Raw genomic sequence first — 13,605 nt, forward strand, 5'->3', positions numbered from 1 at the left:
AAAGCCACAGCTTTATAATGTAAATTATCAAAGCATGCATCTCTGAAATCATGACTCATTGGTGCCTTTTTCTGTTTATTTGGGAATGTGGTTCAGTAGACTGTCTAGTCAAGAGAGAAATTGTATGTAGAACATTGTGTGCAAATAATGATCAACTGAGGTTTCTGCACGGTCAGCACTGGCAGGGCATTAACTGAAAAGTTTGTCTCTGAAAACAGACACTTAGATTTTTCCCTGACAGACATATTTGCTCAATCATTCACTGAGGCCCAGTTTGCTAGAGCCTTTAGCCTTTAGTAATAATACCCTTTTTCCATTATAGCAATGCTGGTACGTAACAATAACATTAACCTAGTCCCATAAGGCATGTCTATATTAGCCCTCTTAATATGGAGTACAGTCGAACCTAGGTATCCATGGGAGATCTGTTCCAGACCCCTCACACACACACGGATACCAAAGGCCACAGGACCTCAAGTCCTGTTGTCCCCAATGGCAGCACGTGCACATGACCGTACCACCATTAGGGACAGCCTCCACTGTCCCCAACGATGGCGTGTGCATGCGGCCGTGCCACCATTATGGACAATGAGACATCAAGTGAAGTTCCATTGTTCCTAATGGCAGTACAGTCGCACACCTGTGCCACCTCTGGGGACAATGGCAGTTGCTCCTAATGGGGGCGCAGCCATGTGCACATGCTATCTTTGGGGACAATGTGGGCTTACAGTTGGCAAGTCCACAGATAATGAGGCCCTACTGTATTATACTCCAGAGCTGCCCTGGGTTGAAACAATGCAGGCCAAATGTGTCCAGACAGGCTACCAGCTGGCACCACATCATCCCACTGATCCATCCCCATTGGTGTTCTCCAACAGCCTGGCTGCCACCTCTGCTGAGGTCAGAACAGGGTGCCTCATCATGTGATCAACCAGGAGGGGGTTGCCCCTTTCTGACCTCAACAAAAGTGATGGCTAGGCTGTCACAGAGAGCTGCTCCACTGGCGTGGCTGCAGCAACAATGAACACCAAAGGGAAACACCACCAGGATGATGTCGTGGGTGTAGCAATAGCAAACATGTCCCAATGGGTCTCCCTCTGAAGCCAGCTCCTTCTGTTGAGCTGGCAGACCCTGAGCTAGGGAAGCCTGAGCTAAGGATGACCCTTAGCCAGTGCTCTTGGGGTCCTCTGCCATAGCCACCACAAGGAAGGGGGGAAAGGCAGGAGAGAGGAGAAGAAGGGAAGGCCAAGAAAACTCTCAAACCGCTTTTGGAGAAAGGAAAAACTTTGCTGGCTCGAAGAGACACATCCTGCTAGGAGCTTAGGCAGGAACAAGACTGGGCCCTGGGGGGCTAGCTCCTCCCTATATAGGGGCTGGTCTTTTGTTTATTGTCCCTGCCTACAGGAGCAAATAGGAGGAGCTTAACCCAGAATACAGGAGGTTGGGACCCTGTCTGCTGGGAAATGCATGGACAGCTGGCTTGCTCTGGATCCAACCCATTCATTCCACACTTTCCTGAAAACTCTGGAGTAAACAGCATTTTATATTAAACCAGATTAACATCTTAAAGAAGCAGATGTGTTACATGTATCATGAGGACAGATTGCACTGAGTATGGGGCGAGTATGGGCATTTTGGCCAGTGGAGACAAGCCCATAGACTGCATGGACAATTACAGGTAGTTTGTTGAATGTAAACTGTCCCATTTAAACCTGAACTCAAACTGCTATGCTTGAACTGCAAATCCACAACCCCCTGCCTGTTTATGCATAGTCCAGCTTCAACAGAAAGATTTTGCAACTCTTTGAAAGAGCAGCCATTGTTTTGTAAGCCATATTAATAGTATTATTCTAGTACAGTACTCAAGTTTCATATTTATGCAACACTCTTGTGATAGCACAGACTGTCTACTAAATCTTGGCTTTCTTCTATGGCTCTTACTTTACCTTGTTTGTAATGGAATATAAAGGTAGTAGTTTGATGTCTGCATGATAATGAGGAACAGAAAAACCAACATTCCATTTTACAAGCTCTTCTAATTGGTGAACTATTTTGCCAGAGGTCCATTTCACAACCTGACTTGTCATGAACATACATTAAGTTGTCAGTGAGGGAGAGAAGGAGTGGTTTGTAGTAGACAGTGTTTAAACAGAGTGCAGGTGGACAGAAATTTTCAACTACAATGACATTTTTTTAAAAGTTAAGAAACCATATTCATAAATCAGTAAAATTGACAACCTTGATTTGGCCCTATTTTGTGGTGCCTTATTTAGGGCTATGAGGCAAATTCTTCACAACTTACAAAGTAAGATACTTAGGTTATCTTGTTTATTATATATGGGCCTAATCACATGTCTATTTCACTCTGTGAGAACATCCAGTCACACAAATCTATGGCAAGACGTCAGATGTATGCATCTGCCATATACTAAATTGAGCCCAGACTGCCCTGTCTTGTCATCATAAACCGCTCAAAAAATCTCTGACAGCCTAGCCAAATTGATAAGGGATTGATCAAATACACAGCACCAGTATGAGCATGATGGACTTGCTACAGGCTGATGTTGTTGTAAGTCAAGAGAAAATTGTGCCTGTTGTGGGTTGAAGTAATCATATAAACAGATATTTGGTGAATAAGGCTTCTTCATGCAGGGCTTTCCTCTTTCTTCACTCCTCCATTTTCTTTTGGTTTTATTTCTTTGTCTAGTCTGGTTGAGCCTTTAGAGGCATCTGGCTGATTTAATTTTATAAAACACTTGGTTATTCAAGTATTACAATGCAGGTCTCATCAGAACTGGTCTTGCTTTGATAGTTTAGCATACAAAGAAAAAAACATGATCTGAAAATGTTGCAAACTAACATTGTAATACAGAGCATATTGACTTCTTAAAATGGCAGTTTAGAATGACAATTTGTACGTATCCAATTCTACCATAACTGGAAATTACAATATTATTGTCATAAGTTCTTTTAGTAACTGCATTCTTTTAACAACTGCATTGCTGCTTGCATAAAATGTAGCAGACTAAGCAGTAACAATTTAAAACAAAGGGTTCCTGCTATTTCTTCTTTTATATCAGCTACTAGTAGACTAGGGTCCATTTGTATTTATTCCAAATCACTGAAGTTTACTTCAGCAGTGAACATTTCATCTCAATAGATAAGCCATACCAAAGTGGACTGCTGTGAACTTCTCCCCACTGTGTTGGTAGTGCAGCTACATACTGCAGAAATAAACTGGTTTGACACCACTTTGGTGCCACAACAAACTACATAATTCCATAACATGGAGCCGTGTCAGTTAAAGTGATGTCAAACTGGATTATTTCTGCAGCACGGATTCAGCCTAGGCATTGACAGTGGTAGTATCTTAGGCTTTTTGCTCCATTCCTGACCCATTCCATTTAATGCATTTACCCTAATTTTAGTGTAATTTTTTTTATCATTTGTGTGTATGAAAAGGAAAGCTATGTAGTACCATATTTTGCACTAAAAAATTCTGCTCAGAACACATGATGTGGTACCACTCTTGAAATAACTCAAAAAGGCCAAAAGGAAGATAGAAGAATTTGAAGATAAATTTAAATTCCTAATCAGTTCAGAGAAGTGTTGTAATTAGACTGGTAAGTGGCTCTCAGACCCATTGATCAAAAATTGGAAATGAAAACCATGAAATTATCTGCTGTTGAAAATGCAACAAATGAAACTTTTGAAGCTTCTCATAGTAAGCCAATTAAAATATTCAGAACTTTGCTTTTGATGTTACCAGTATGACTGAAAGACTGGAAAAGAATTATGAAAGGGAAAATATGCTATGATTCAAAAAAATATATAAATGATTGCTATGATTCAAAGAATTTTCTCTGGTCTCCTACCTGTGATTTGTTCGGGGGGGGGGGGGGATCCAGTATTATGGCAGATAAAGGAAGCTTTTTCACAATAAATTCTTGTACTAAGAGGAATTAACTTCCCAACTAGTACATACAGCTTTACAAGAAGTTTGAAAATCACTCTTCTGTTCTACTCAAGGAACTGCTGCTATCATATGGCTGTCTGTAGGAGTGTGGGGGTTAGCCTATAGAAGAGGACAGACACTATGGTATACAAATCATTCAGTTTAGCAGGAAAGAAGAAAAACAAATCAACACTGAGTTTGTCTCTACTTCAGTAGCTTAGGTCCAAAACACACTGCAGAAATAATCCAGTTTGAGACCGCTTTAACTGCTCTAGCTCAATGCTAGGGAATCCTGGGAACTGCAGTTTTATGAAACATTTGACCTTCTCTGTCAGAGTGATTTGATGCCACAATAAACTACAATTCCCAGGATTCCCTAGCATTGACCCAGGACAGTTAACAAAATAATCAAATTAGATTATTTCTGCAGTGTGTTTTGGACCTTAGTTTTCATGTTGATTTTAAAGCTTCTGTGTGCTGCTTAAATATGCGTACATATGCAAATGTTTAAGTTTTTCTAACAAGATTATTTTGACCAGAATATCAACAGTTTCTTCGTCTTGCAAAATTATTTCATATACTGTAAAGCAAATTGGTAGATTTAAAAAACTTTTCTAAGATCCGTCAAATTACCAATCTAGAGAGCTTTAAAAAAGTCATTAAGACGGATCTCTTCCGGCAAGCCTTCCCGGAATAAAATGCTCGGCCACAAATAAGACTTCCCATCCAGCCAACTCTGCCTATGATGATTTTTATTTAGCTCTTAGTTTTTAATCTTACCTTGTTTAATCTTGTTTTAAGGGGAGGGGGGTATTATGTATATATGGATGTATTTTAACCTGTTGTACGCCGCTTTGATTGCCTGGCAAAAAGCGGGATAGAAATAAAAATTTTATCTTATTTATTTTATTTATTTATTATATAGTCTGAAAATAATACCAAAACGTTTTTAAATGTTTGCTATCATAAGCATGTAAGATGGAATGGTACTGAGTAATTAATAGTAGAGCAGATGAACAAATGTATTATAGTAATTGAATAAATTACTTTTACCATGCTTTTATAAGGATGCTTGATTTCAGGCATTATAATAAAGAAGAACAGAAATAAAAGAAGTAAGCAATGGTATTTTCTTAAAGGCCTAGTTCTGAAATATAGGAATACATTAACATTTATGTAAATATAAGGCTACTAGACCTGAATGAAATGTGTGAGAAATTGCTTGTATGCGTTGTTACACAAATGTTGTTAGCTGGATGGGTTGTCTCTTGTTACAATATTTTCTAACTAAGACATTTTCTACACTTGGCCCTCCATATCCACAGATTCCTTATCCATGGATTCAAGCATCCATGGCTAGAATTTTTTAAAAAAAATATATAAATTCCAAAAAACAAAGCTTGATTTTGCCATTTTTATAAGGGATACCATTTTACTATACCATTATATTTAACAGGACTTGAGCATCCACAGATTTTGGAATCCACAGGAGATCCTGGAACAAAACCACAGCGGACACCAAGGTGCCACTGTAAAAACTATTGCAAATATTTTAACATTTTATGTATCAACATAAAAATATATTGTGATATAATTATCTACACCATTAGACATTTGCCAACATTATGGTAATTTTTAAATGTTAGAAAAAAACAAGAGGAATTATTTATGCTGATAAAATGCCAGTGTAATTTATTTGATCATGGCTGCCCATCAAAAAGAGGAGGTATTTTGCAAAGGAACTATGAATATGTACTGATTAATCCCTTAAAATATTAATGTTTCAGCCAAACATTTTATAATGTAGGAGATATAAAACATAGACTTAGGCTTCAGCTGAAATAAAAGGAGTTTTAATAATATTTTATTTTGGCTAAATAAATGCTCAATTTCTATAATGTTTTAATGCGTTCAAAATGCTTTATAGCAAATAGTTCAAAACCATCTTATAACTAATATGGGAACTGAGTTTGAGAGCACATTAGTTACCCAAAATCAGTTTTGATGGAGATTTCTAGGAAATGAAGTATAAAATAGGTGGTGGATTAAAGAGCGATCATCTCTGATCTAGATGAACTGTGACATCTGTCACTTTTCCATCAAGCAAAAGAAACATAAAAATCTGCCTTGTACTAAGTCAGACTACGTAGTACATAATTGTCAAGTCTGACTGGCAGTGTCTTTTCAGTGTTTCAAGCAGAATTTCTTCCTAGCTCTATCTATTTAAGTTCTAAACATGCCTGATCTTGCTTACCTAAGTGACAATGGCTGCATCTGCACTGCAGAATAAATGCAGGTTAACACCAGTTTAACTCCCATGGCTCAATGCTATGGAATTCTGGCAACTGTAGTTTTGTGACATTTAACTTTCTCTGTCAGACTGCTCTGGTGCCCCAACAAACTACAGTTTCCAGGATTCCACAGGATAGAGCCATGGCAATTCTTTTAAAATAATCAGGTACAGTATTTTCAGGGCGATGCTGTGGTAAATCTACAAGGCTGTCACCAGCCAACTTTTCTGTGTTTCTATGATCAAATGACTAGGCACACACAGAGTCAGATTCTTACATAACAGGATCACTCTTCTAAGAATGCTGTTTTCCTGCAGTTGTTGGACTGCAACTCTTAGCAGCCTTTGCTTTTTTGTTATATACAGTACTGGCTTTTTAAAAGCAATTAGATTTGTGCCTGTCAGTGTAGAAAAATATGTACTGATTAAATAAATATTAATGGTTCAGCCAAACATTTCATAAATGGAGAAAATATAAAACATATGCCTAGGCTTTGGCTGAAGTAAAGGAGATTTAAGAATATTTTATTTTGAATAAATAAATGTTCCATTTCTATAATGTTTTAATGTGTACAAAATACTTTACGTATAGCAAATAGTTCAAAACCATCTTATCACTATCTCTGTTTTCACTACCTACGCAAAATAAGCTTTAGTATGAGATTCTTGCTGTGCTTTACTATAGCCACCCAAGAGTGTACCCATACCAGGGACGTAGCCAAGGGGGGGGGGGTTCTTGGGGTCCGGACCCCCCTTCCATTAGAAAAATGAATGGTGCGTGCTGCTGCACTGCCGCACCCTAGCCCCATTATAATGGTGGCACTTAGTCTGGACCCCCCTCCTAAAATCCTGGCTATGTCCCTGCCCATACTGTGGAACTAAAGCAGTTTGACACCACTTTAACTGCCATGATTCTATCCTAGAGAATGTTGGGACTTGTAGTTTGGTGAGGCACTAGAGTTGTCTGACAGACCAGGTTGGATCCATCACCAAATGACAAATCCCAAGATTTTACAGGGGGAACCATGACCGTTAAAGTGATGCCAAACTGCTTTATTACAGCAGAGTGGAAAAGCTATTAATCTTTCTAGCCACTTCAGAGGTAAAACTGTAGGGTTTACTGAAGTAATTGAAGTAAAGTTTCTTCAATTACCTATCCTAGGATCCAGCTCCCAAAATATAAATGTCTACAATATTACCCCCTATGATTTATATCCTGCCTCACGATCCCCTTTGCTGTGTCCTTCTTTCAATTTCAGCCCATGATGGATATTCCCCCCTTCTCTCTAATATATATATATATATATATATATATATATATATATATCTTGTGAGCCACCTTGGGTTCCTTTCTGGGACAGAGAGAGAGAGAAAGAGAGAGAGAGAGAATGTATATTGTCCTTGCCCTGGTATTTATATTGCCCAGGTGCTTAATGTTTTACCTCCTCTTAGTCAATGCAGATTATAATTATGTTTGTACAATTCTGTGTTTTTCTACCCAAGACTGAAAATCTATCTATTTTTAGTAGAGTCTTCATAGAGTTTTCTTGAAAAGTATCAAGAAGGCTCCATACTGAATTCACAGTATAAACAGGAAGAACCAGCACCTCTTTTAATATCTCCATGTTACAATCTCTCACTGAAATATACTACTAAATATCTGTATTCCATTTTATTAGAATTTAGCTATTAGTTATATTTAAGTCCAAGCTGAAATTGGTTTTCCAATTGTAGTCAGTGCCACATACATTAATTGACAAGATTAAGAACTGCATGTACAGAGCAAACACAAAAGATTTTAAGTGTGTTGCCAGGGCCAAGCACAATAGGAAATTGTAATAATCCATGTTCATGTTTTCTACCAGAGTGACCCATATAAGCAATGTTGTAGAGAGCATGCCACACATGCTATTGGCTAGCAGTAGGGTGGGCCTGCCAATCGCTGAAGAGCCGCGTGCAGAATCCCATTAGAAGAGAGAAGTAAATATCTGCTGTTTAGCTGGATTAGCCATGAAGCTTTGATAATGAATTTAGAGTGCAAATCCAAAGATATCTGCCTTTGGTGCGGAGCAAATGTTTACTTAGTTGATGTGACATTTGCCTAAAGATCACGTACAGCTGTCCTCTAGCACAGTCACTTAGGTTACTTCTACAGTAGCACAACTCCATGGTATCAACTCTTTTCTTTGTCCCACAGCTATCAGTCTTAATAGCGGTTCTGGTTGGGCAGCATACAGGTATTGCTTCCTTGCCCTGGGATGTGGTATCAGGACAGGTGGTAATTCAGCAGCCTAACCCACAGTTGATTGGGCGGCAATGAAGACATGTTTTTCAGGGACAAAAGAAAAATAAGCCTAGTCTCCAGTGGAAGGTAGTTCCAGAGAACTATAATTCTAAATGCCTAATCTCAAAAGTAAACTGGGGTATATACAGAAAAAACATTGGAGATGATGGGAAGGATTCAGGATTTTCTGTATAATAAAAAGAGGCTGGGTGCTATGCTACATAAGAAACTTGATAAAAGTTTATAAAATTATCCACATAAGAGGAAAAGAGTAAATAGAGATAAATATCTTCCCTTCCTCCAGTGAAACAGAGTGGTACTAGGTTCATGAGAGAAATAAAAAAACATTTCCCTGGTATTTAAATAACATAGACAACTCACATAGATATGGTGATTATGAACTTAGATGATTTAAAGAAAAATTTATGAATAAGAATAGAGACATAATAGTTTAAAAATACCTTCTCTATTCAGAACTAGTACCTCTGATTATCAAAAACTGGGGGAAAAGAAACAGGGAATGCCTAATTCCACCAAGTCCTGTTTGAGCATTTTCAACACTGGCCACTGTTAAAGACAACATGGCAAGCCAGAAAAACTTATGGTTTGATCCAATAGGATGTTTCTTATAGAAACTGCATAGGATGCAAAGATAACTGTATTTATACAGTATCTGACAGAGGCAATTCTAATAATTAATGGTACATTGAACACTTAATTTCAAAGAACTCCACTACTGAAAATGAACAAATGTGAATACTAATCATTACCACAGAACCACAGGTCCATTTCATCAAAATTATCCTATAATGTGGTTTGATGTTGAATGTACAGTACCATATATACTCGACTATAAGTAAGCCTATGTATAAGTCGAGGGCAAGTTTTGTGGCCAAAATTATGGATTTTGACATGACCCATGGATAGGTCAAGTGTAAAACTTGGAAGCTCCTTCAGTGTGTGTATGTGAGCAGAAAGAGGGAAGCAGCAATTAATATGAGGCTTCAACATTTCAGCCTTCACTCACAAGACAGCAAAACGAAGGCAGGTGGGAGAGGGACTGTTAAAGAAATCAATCAAATATCAAGGACTCTATCTGCTTGGCTCAGGACAGAAAGAAACTGCATGGGGAAATTTGAAAGAGCTATCACATTACCATACTGGCCCATAAATAAGTCAACCTAGGATTCTGGGGTCAATTTTTGAACATAACTTTTTAGACTTATAGATGAGTATACAGTGTGCCCGTGTTATACGCGAGCGTGCCATATGCGGCTTCCAGCATATGCTGGAAGCCGCGCCAGAAAACTCCTCTCGCGCCCCAGAAGAAGTAATGGGGTGTACACCCCGCGGTGCGCTGCAGGCATGAGCCCCATTACTTCTAATGTGGCACGAGCATATGCATTTTCCCCTTATGCGGGGGGGACGGGGGGCGGAACGGCTCCCCACATAAGGGAAGGGTGCGCTGTACATGGTAATGCAAAATATTCACATTACAAAAGGTTAAATCTGGAATGTCTGCAAAATTCTTACATTCTAAATTCTACATTCAGCAAGTAATATTGATAACAAAAGCATCTTGGCATTGATTGGCTAATTAACATTAAAAACTTGCTATAACTAAAAACCTGGGCCAAGATTCTATTCCTCCTCTAGTATGGTTATGTAGGCAGAAAAGGCTATGACAGCAAGGAGAAAAAAAGGAAAGATGATGGAAATAAAGCAGAGGGAAGAAGGGAATTGGTTCTGAATATGAAATGCCAAACTGTTCAGACCACTGTGCAAGGAGTTTACCACTACAAGATCTTGATCTTGTTATCTCTACACAAATGATTTAGGTTTAATTCTATAGCTTCTTGAGCATCTCTGATGGAGAATAGCCTCCAAAATCAGTGGCAGAGCATTCTGGGATGTTCCTTTTCTGCTTCTGAAATATAATTTTTCTAACATCAGATTTATATCAATTTACACTTTTGCTTAAACCTTACACAGTGAAAATGAAAGCTGCAGCTGTAAGTACTTGTCTAATATGAGCAGAGAAGACCCTGGCAGAAAATAGTGACCCTATGGTCCTCACTAAATACAATCCCAGTAACCATGCTCTTTTTTATATTCTTTGACTGGCAATGAAATAGACACTCACATAATTACTTAAAATCATAACTGACAGTCTAGTCCTGTGATGGCGAACCTATAGTACATGCCACTTGGCCTACCACCCGGCAGAGAGAAGGTAGAACAGGTGCACATGCCCCAAAAAGGTTTGTCATCACTGTTCTAGTTGTTAAGAGTCGTCAGATAAGGGATGAGATTCTTCACAAAGAGCTCCTAAGGCTGTAGCTACAGTGCTGAAAAAAAAAAGCAGTTTGACACAACTGTAACTGTCCTGACTCTATCACGTGGAATCCTGGGATTTGTAGTTTGGTGAGGCACCAGTACTCTTGAAAGATCAGGCTGGATTTCTCACCAAACTACAAATCCCAGGATTCCACACTATAGAGTCATGACAGCTAAAGTAGTGTGAAGCTGCTTTATTTCTGCAGTGTGGAAACCAAGTAGGTCAGTTTTCCTCCAATGTTTTGGGACTATGGCTGCTGCCATACTGCAGAAATAAAACAGTTTGATATCACTTTAACCGCCATGACTCAATGCTATTAAACTCTTGGATTTGTAATTCTGTGTGATATTTAACCATTCCTGTCAGAGAGCTCTGTTGCCCCTTCAAAGCCCAGAATTCCATAGCACTGAGCTAAGGTAGTTAAAGTAGTGGCAAACTGCTTTATTTCTGCAGCGTAGCAACAGCCTACAACTCCTCTTAGTGAAAATCAGCATGGGCAACTGAACGTGTAAGAGTAGCTATCATCCAAAACATCTGAAGGGTGCTGGATTGCTCATACCCATAGCAGTTTGAGAATGCTGTTAATCAGCAACACATTTATTGATCATTTGTGCTATCTCTGATTATTCATACACTATACAAGGCAAAATGTGTCAGCAAACTTTTTGCTTCACTTGTACTCTGTCTCTAGTTTCTCCCCCCCCCCCCGCCCTGCCCCTGCCAATCTTGATGCTATTGTGATTATCTGATGAACTAGGCAAAGCCCCTATAGTTACCATCATCTTAGTTCAGCTTTCCCTGATCTGGGAAGGTATACTGGGCTATAGTTCCCAGTCAACATGGCCAACCATGCTGGCTAATGAGGGAAATTGCAGTCCAACACATCTGGAGAGTGTTCTGATGTGAAAGCTGTATGGTTAAATATGTTAGCATTTGAGCTCTATGTAAAATGAAACCTGTATCCCACCATTAATCAGGCACTTGAATTTGCAGAGCAGATGAGCAATTTCTAAATATTTGTCACGAAATGAATGGTTGTTGTTGTGGTTGTGTGTCCTCAAGTCATTTCCAACTTATGGCGATCCTAAGACAAAGTTATCATGGGGTTTTCTTGGCACGTTTCTTCAGGGGGGGATTGCCATTAACATCCCCCGAGGCTGAGAGCATATAAGCCATCCAGTGGGTTTCACAGCTGAGCAAGGGATTGAACCCTGGATTTCAGAGTCCAACATTCAAACCACTACGCCATACTATGGACACACTGTAAAAAGGAGACTGTGACCGTAGTCTCCAGAGTTGTAGTCCAACACTACAGACAAATGTTAAAGATTGTGATGACCAGATTGAGAACATGCTGCAGTGTGTCCTCTTCTTCCACACTTAGAAAGATGGAATTGACTACTATTTCATATCGTTCTTTGGCTCTCTATGGAAAAACCCTGGGACTCTGCATGACCCAATTCCACTTCTTAAATGGGTCATTTCACCACCAGGACGCTCCACACCACACCACATCACCCTCCTTTATCATTAAGCCTCCCCACCCAGACCCTCTCCTATTTTCCTAATTTTCTCCCCCTTTCCTACAGTTCCCACATGCCCCGACAAGACCTTTTGAAAATGCATTACACTTTGAATGGTGGTGACATTTCCAGCCTCAGAAACTTAACTTTCCTTGCCAGTAAAGGGGCGTGTGTGTGTGAAGAGACAGATTGTGTTACGATTATTTATATAAATGAACACGGCTTGGCCATGTCAACCCACTGGGTGACCTTGGGCAGTCACACTTTCTTAGCCTCGGAAGATGACAATGGCAAAATCCTCTCTGAAGAAACTTGCCGAGAAACCGCCATGATAAGTTTGCCTGAGGACTTAAAAACAAACAAGAACAACAAATATAAATAATATAAATTAACAGCAGAACAAAAATGGGTTAAGAGCATATGAGTCAAGTAGATCAGACCAAAGGACTGATTTAGCAAGAGGAGGAAACATGCAGCATGTTGTGAAGCTGGTCATCACAATCTCCTTTTTACATCGTGTCCATAGTGCAGCATAGTGGTTTGGGACTACAACTCTGAGGACCTGTGTTCAATTTCCTCATTAGCCATGAAGCCTACCTTGACAAGTCACATGCTCTCAGCCTCAGGGGAAGGCAATGGCAAACCTCCTGTGAACAAAATCTTGCCAAGAAAACCCCATGATAGATTCATCTTGGGGAATGACTTCAATGCACATAACAACAACAACAATAAAGTGAGTCCAGTTTTCAGACTCTCATACTCCCAAACAGCTGTCAAATAACATGGTGCATTCAAATAAAGAAAGGACTGGGGTCAGGCGTCCTCCTTTTCCAGGACATATCTTCCATTTCAGCCTCCTGTTCAGGAGGAATTCCAAAACATACTCCATTATGAGCCTGGCTTAGAAGCATGGACTGATATTTCTGTGAGTGCTTTTAGCTTTTATTTTATAATGCCCTACATTTTTTCTTGAATGTCCTCCATTTTGCGATGCCTTGTCCTCCATTGCAGGGGGTGTCAGCCAATTTATTCTGATGGGGGACAAAAACAAACAAACTGGGGCTCCCAATGTGGCATGTTATATTGTTTAAAGCGTCTTAAACATTTTTATCTTTTTGACTACATTTTATGGATAGAAACAAATATAATAATAATAATAATAATAATAGTTTGAACTTTTAGACTAGAACTTTTTAATACTGTATTGTAAGCCGC

General features: G+C 39.2%; 1 protein-coding gene across 1 annotated transcript in view; it reads right to left on the reverse strand.

Moving 5' to 3' along the window:
• Positions 1-13,605, reverse strand: part of ARL3 (ARF like GTPase 3) — a 46,787-nt gene that overhangs the window by 32,053 nt on the left and 1,129 nt on the right. The window lies entirely within an intron of this gene.

Source organism: Sceloporus occidentalis, unplaced genomic scaffold (assembly GCF_023333645.1).
Source record: "Sceloporus occidentalis isolate IW3139 unplaced genomic scaffold, rSceOcc1.0.p SCAF_2, whole genome shotgun sequence".
Taxonomy (NCBI): Eukaryota; Metazoa; Chordata; class Lepidosauria; order Squamata; family Phrynosomatidae; genus Sceloporus; species Sceloporus occidentalis.